Below are 7,412 nucleotides of genomic sequence, written 5' to 3' on the forward strand. Positions count from 1 at the left end.
ATTCAAAACATTCATTATTCAATAGGGCCCAAACTATCAAAAACCAGCGGTTTGAATGAACACACATTTCTTGGTAGAATCATGCAGGACTGAAATTTTTGATGTTTTTCTACTCCTCTCATGAGCCCAAACAAGTCTCTAAAAGCATGAGTTTGCAACTACTTTACTTTTGGAGAAAATTCAAAACATTCATTATTCAATAGAGCCCAATAGCAAAAATCAGGTTTTGAATGAAGAATCACATTTCTTGGTAGAATCATGCAGGATTGAAATTTTTGATGGTTTTTTACTCCTCTCAACAGCCCAAACAAGTTTCTAAAAGGATGAGTTTGCAACTACTTTACTTTTGGAGAAAATTCAAAACATTCATTATTCAATAGGGCCCAAACTATCAAAAACCAGCGGTTTCAATGAACACACATTTCTTGGTAGAATCATGCAGGACTGAAATTTTTGATGTTTTTCTACTCCTCTCATGAGCCCAAACAAGTCTCTAAAAGCATGAGTTTGCAACTACTTTACTTTTGGAGAAAATTCAAAACATTCATTATTCAATAGAGCCCAATAGCAAAAACCAGCGTTTTGAATGAAGAATCACATTTCTTGGTAGAATCATGCAGGATTGAAATTTTTGATGGTTTTTTACTCCTCTCAACAGCTCAAACAAGTTTCTAAAAGGATGAGTTTGCAACTACTTTACTTTTGGAGAAAATTCAAAACATTCATTATTCAATAGGGCCCAAACTATCAAAAACCAGCGGTTTGAATGAACACACATTTCTTGGTAGAATCATGCAGGACTGAAATTTTTGATGTTTTTCTACTCCTCTCATGAGCCCAAACAAGTCTCTAAAAGCATGAGTTTGCAACTACTTTACTTTTGGAGAAAATTCAAAACATTCATTATTCAATAGAGCCCAATAGCAAAAACCAGCGTTTTGAATGAAGAATCACATTTCTTGGTAGAATCATGCAGGATTGAAATTTTTGATTGTTTTTTACTCCTCTCAACAGCCCAAACAAGTTTCTATAAGGATGAGTTTGCAACTACTTTACTTTTGGAGAAAATTCAAAACATTCATTATTCAATAGGGCCCAAACTATCAAAAACCAGCGGTTTCAATGAACACACATTTCTTGGTAGAATCATGCAGGACTGAAATTTTTGATGTTTTTCTACTCCTCTCATGAGCCCAAACAAGTCTCTAAAAGCATGAGTTTGCAACTACTTTACTTTTGGAGAAAATTCAAAACATTCATTATTCTATAGAGCCCAATAGCAAAAATCAGGTTTTGAATGAAGAATCACATTTCTTGGTAGAATCATGCAGGATTGAAATTTTTGATGGTTTTTTACTCCTCTCAACAGCCCAAACAAGTTTCTAAAAGGATGAGTTTGCAACTACTTTACTTTTGGAGAAAATTCAAAACATTCATTATTCAATAGGGCCCAAACTATCAAAAACCAGCGGTTTCAATGAACACACATTTCTTGGTAGAATCATGCAGGACTGAAATTTTTGATGTTTTTCTACTCCTCTCATGAGCCCAAACAAGTCTCTAAAAGCATGAGTTTGCAACTACTTTACTTTTGGAGAAAATTCAAAACATTCATTATTCAATAGAGCCCAATAGCAAAAACCAGCGTTTTGAATGAAAAATCACATTTCTTGGTAGAATCATGCAGGATTGAAATTTTTGATGGTTTTTTACTCCTCTCAACAGCCCAAACAAGTTTCTAAAAGGATGAGTTTGCAACTACTTTACTTTTGGAGAAAATTCAAAACTTTCATTATTCAATAGGGCCCAAACTATCAAAAACCAGCGGTTTGAATGAATACACATTTCTTGGTAGAATCATGCAGGACTGAAATTTTTGATGTTTTTCTACTCCTCTCATGAGCCCAAACAAGTCTCTAAAAGCATGAGTTTGCAACTACTTTACTTTTGGAGAAAATTCAAAACATTCATTATTCAATAGAGCCCAATAGCAAAAACCAGCGTTTTGAATGAAGAATCACATTTCTTGGTAGAATCATGCAGGATTGAAATTTTTGATGGTTTTTTACTCCTCTCAACAGCCCAAACAAGTTTCTAAAAGGATGAGTTTGCAACTACTTTACTTTTGGAGAAAATTCAAAACATTCATTATTCAATAGGGCCCAAACTATCAAAAACCAGCGGTTTCAATGAACACACATTTCTTGGTAGAATCATGCAGGACTGAAATTTTTGATGTTTTTCTACTCCTCTCATGAGCCCAAACAAGTCTCTAAAAGCATGAGTTTGCAACTACTTTACTTTTGGAGAAAATTCAAAACATTCATTATTCAATAGAGCCCAATAGCAAAAACCAGCGTTTTGAATGAAGAATCACATTTCTTGGTAGAATCATGCAGGATTGAAATTTTTGATGGTTTTTTACTCCTCTCAACAGCCCAAACAAGTTTCTAAAAGGATGAGTTTGCAACTACTTTACTTTTGGAGAAAATTCAAAACATTCATTATTCAATAGGGCCCAAACTATCAAAAACCAGCGGTTTCAATGAACACACATTTCTTGGTAGAATCATGCAGGACTGAAATTTTTGATGTTTTTCTACTCCTCTCATGAGCCCAAACAAGTCTCTAAAAGCATGAGTTTGCAACTACTTTACTTTTGGAGAAAATTCAAAACATTCATTATTCAATAGAGCCCAATAGCAAAAATCAGGTTTTGAATGAAGAATCACATTTCTTGGTAGAATCATGCAGGATTGAAATTTTTGATGGTTTTTTACTCCTCTCAACAGCCCAAACAAGTTTCTAAAAGGATGAGTTTGCAACTGCTTTACTTTTGGAGAAAATTCAAAACATTCATTATTCAATAGGGCCCAAACTATCAAAAACCAGCGGTTTGAATGAACACACATTTCTTGGTAGAATCATGCAGGACTGAAATTTTTGATGTTTTTCTACTCCTCTCATGAGCCCAAACAAGTCTCTAAAAGCATGAGTTTGCAACTACTTTACTTTTGGAGAAAATTCAAAACATTCATTATTCAATAGAGCCCAATAGCAAAAATCAGGTTTTGAATGAAGAATCACATTTCTTGGTAGAATCATGCAGGATTGAAATTTTTGATGGTTTTTTACTCCTCTCAACAGCCCAAACAAGTTTCTAAAAGGATGAGTTTGCAACTACTTTACTTTTGGAGAAAATTCAAAACATTCATTATTCAATAGGGCCCAAACTATCAAAAACCAGCGGTTTGAATGAACACACATTTCTTGGTAGAATCATGCAGGACTGAAATTTTTGATGTTTTTCTACTCCTCTCATGAGCCCAAACAAGTCTCTAAAAGCATGAGTTTGCAACTACTTTACTTTTGGAGAAAATTCAAAACATTCATTATTCAATAGAGCCCAATAGCAAAAATCAGGTTTTGAATGAAGAATCACATTTCTTGGTACAATCATGAAGGATTGAAATTTTTGATGGTTTTTTACTCCTCTCAACAGCCCAAACAAGTTTCTAAAAGGATGAGTTTGCAACTACTTTACTTTTGGAGAAAATTCAAAACATTCATTATTCAATAGGGCCCAAAATATCAAAAACCAGCGGTTTGAATGAACACACATTTCTTGGTAGAATCGTGCAGGACTGAAATTTTTGATGTTTTTCTACTCCTCTCATGAGCCCAAACAAGTCTCTAAAAGCATGAGTTTGCAACTACTTTACTTTTGGAGAAAATTCAAAACATTCATTATTCAATAGAGCCCATTAGCAAAAACCAGCGTTTTGAATGAATAATCACATTTCTTGGTAGAATCATGCAGGATTGAAATTTTTGATTGTTTTTTACTCCTCTCAACAGCCCAAACAAGTTTCTATAAGGATGAGTTTGCAACTACTTTACTTTTGGAGAAAATTCAAAACATTTATTATTCAATAGGGCCCAAACTATCAAAAACCAGCGGTTTCAATGAACACACATTTCTTGGTAGAATCATGCAGGACTGAAATTTTTGATGTTTTTCTACTCCTCTCATGAGCCCAAACAAGTCTCTAAAAGCATGAGTTTGCAACTACTTTAGTTTTGGAGAAAATTCAAAACATTCATTATTCAATAGAGCCCAATAGCAAAAACCAGCGTTTTGAATGAAGAATCACATTTCTTGGTAGAATCATGCAGGATTGAAATTTTTGATGGTTTTTTACTCCTCTCAACAGTCCAAACAAGTTTCTAAAAGGATGAGTTTGCAACTACTTTACTTTTGGAGAAAATTCAAAACATTCATTATTCAATAGGGCCCAAACTATCAAAAACCAGCGGTTTGAATGAACACACATTTCTTGGTAGAATCATGCAGGACTGAAATTTTTGATGTTTTTCTACTCCTCTCATGAGCCCAAACAAGTCTCTAAAAGCATGAGTTTGCAACTACTTTACTTTTGGAGAAAATGCAAAACATTCATTATTCAATAGAGCCCAATAGCAAAAACCAGCGTTTTGAATGAAGAATCACATTTCTTGGTAGAATCATGCAGGATTGAAATTTTTGATGGTTTTTTACTCCTCTCAACAGCCCAAACAAGTTTCTAAAAGGATGAGTTTGCAACTACTTTACTTTTGGAGAAAATTCAAAACATTCATTATTCAATAGGGCCCAAACTATCAAAAACCAGCGGTTTCAATGAACACACATTTCTTGGTAGAATCATGCAGGACTGAAATTTTTGATGTTTTTCTACTCCTCTCATGAGCCCAAACAAGTCTCTAAAAGCATGAGTTTGCAACTACTTTACTTTTGGAGAAAATTCAAAACATTCATTATTCAATAGAGCCCAATAGCAAAAATCAGGTTTTGAATGAAGAATCACATTTCTTGGTAGAATCATGCAGGATTGAAATTTTTGATGGTTTTTTACTCCTCTCAACAGCCCAAACAAGTTTCTAAAAGGATGAGTTTGCAACTGCTTTACTTTTGGAGAAAATACAAAACATTCATTATTCAATAGGGCCCAAACTATCAAAAACCAGCGGTTTGAATGAACACACATTTCTTGGTAGAATCATGCAGGACTGAAATTTTTGATGTTTTTCTACTCCTCTCATGAGCCCAAACAAGTCTCTAAAAGCATGAGTTTGCAACTACTTTAGTTTTGGAGAAAATTCAAAACATTCATTATTCAATAGAGCCCAATAGCAAAAATCAGGTTTTGAATGAAGAATCACATTTCTTGGTAGAATCATGCAGGATTGAAATTTTTGATGGTTTTTTACTCCTCTCAACAGCCCAAACAAGTTTCTAAAAGGATGAGTTTGCAACTACTTTACTTTTGGAGAAAATTCAAAACATTCATTATTCAATAGGGCCCAAACTATCAAAAACCAGCGGTTTGAATGAACACACATTTCTTGGTAGAATCATGCAGGACTGAAATTTTTGATGTTTTTCTACTCCTCTCATGAGCCCAAACAAGTCTCTAAAAGCATGAGTTTGCAACTACTTTACTTTTGGAGAAAATTCAAAACATTCATTATTCAATAGAGCCCAATAGCAAAAATCAGGTTTTGAATGAAGAATCACATTTCTTGGTACAATCATGCAGGATTGAAATTTTTGATGGTTTTTTACTCCTCTCAACAGCCCAAACAAGTTTCTAAAAGGATGAGTTTGCAACTACTTTACTTTTGGAGAAAATTCAAAACATTCATTATTCAATAGGGCCCAAACTATCAAAAACCAGCGGTTTCAATGAACACACATTTCTTGGTAGAATCATGCAGGACTGAAATTTTTGATGTTTTTCTACTCCTCTCATGAGCCCAAACAAGTCTCTAAAAGCATGAGTTTGCAACTACTTTACTTTTCGAGAAAATTCAAAACATTCATTATTCAATAGAGCCCAATAGCAAAAATCAGGTTTTGAATGAAGAATCACATTTCTTGGTAAAATCATGCAGGATTGAAATTTTTGATGGTTTTTTACTTCTCTCAACAGCCCAAACAAGTTTCTAAAAGGATGAGTTTGCAACTACTTTACTTTTGGAGAAAATTCAAAACATTCATTATTCAATAGGGCCCAAACTATCAAAAACCAGCGGTTTCAATGAACACACATTTCTTGGTAGAATCATGCAGGACTGAAATTTTTGATGTTTTTCTACTCCTCTCATGAGCCCAAACAAGTCTCTAAAAGCATGAGTTTGCAACTACTTTACTTTTGGAGAAAATTCAAAACATTCACTATTCAATAGAGCCCAATAGCAAAAATCAGGTTTTGAATGAAGAATCACATTTCTTGGTAAAATCATGCAGGATTTAAATTTTTGATGGTTTTTTTACTCCTCTCAACAGCCCAAACAAGTTTCTAAAAGGATGAGTTTGCAACTACTTTACTTTTGGAGAAAATTCAAAACATTCATTATTCAATAGGGCCCAAACTATCAAAAACCAGTGGTTTCAATGAACACACATTTCTTGGTAGAATCATGCAGGACTGAAATTTTTGATGTTTTTCTACTCCTCTCATGAGCCCAAACAAGTCTCTAAAAGCATGAGTTTGCAACTACTTTACTTTTGGAGAAAATTCAAAACATTCATTATTCAATAGAGCCCAATAGCAAAAACCAGCGTTTTGAATGAAGAATCACATTTCTTGGTAGAATCATGCAGGATTGAAATTTTTTATGGTTTTTTACTCCTCTCAACAGCCCAAACAAGTTTCTAAAAGGATGAGTTTGCAACTACTTTACTTTTGGAGAAAATTCAAAACATTCATTATTCAATAGGGCCCAAACTATCAAAAACCAGCGGTTTCAATGAACACACATTTCTTGGTAGAATCATGCAGGACTGAAATTTTTGATGTTTTTCTACTCCTCTCATGAGCCCAAACAAGTTTCTAAAAGGATAAGTTTGCAACTACTTTACTTTTGGAGAAAATTCAAAACATTCATTATTCAATAGGGCCCAAACTATCAAAAACCAGCGGTTTCAATGAACACACATTTCTTGGTAGAATCATGCAGGACTGAAATTTTTGATGTTTTTCTACTCCTCTCATGAGCCCAAACAAGTCTCTAAAAGCATGAGTTTGCAACTACTTTACTTTTGGAGAAAATTCAAAACATTCATTATTCAATAGAGCCCAATAGCAAAAACCAGCGTTTTGAATGAAGAATCACATTTCTTGGTAGAATCATGCAGGATTGAAATTTTTGATGGTTTTTTACTCCTCTCAACAGCCCAAACAAGTTTCTAAAAGGATGAGTTTGCAACTACTTTACTTTTGGAGAAAATTCAAAACATTCATTATTCAATAGGGCCCAAACTATCAAAAACCAGCGGTTTCAATGAACACACATTTCTTGGTAGAATCATGCAGGACTGAAATTTTTGATGTTTTTCTACTCCTCTCATG

This window comes from Dendrobates tinctorius, unplaced genomic scaffold (genome assembly GCF_039654945.1).
Source record: "Dendrobates tinctorius isolate UK_male_01 unplaced genomic scaffold, ASM3965494v1 ptg000015l, whole genome shotgun sequence".
Taxonomy (NCBI): domain Eukaryota; kingdom Metazoa; phylum Chordata; class Amphibia; order Anura; family Dendrobatidae; genus Dendrobates; species Dendrobates tinctorius.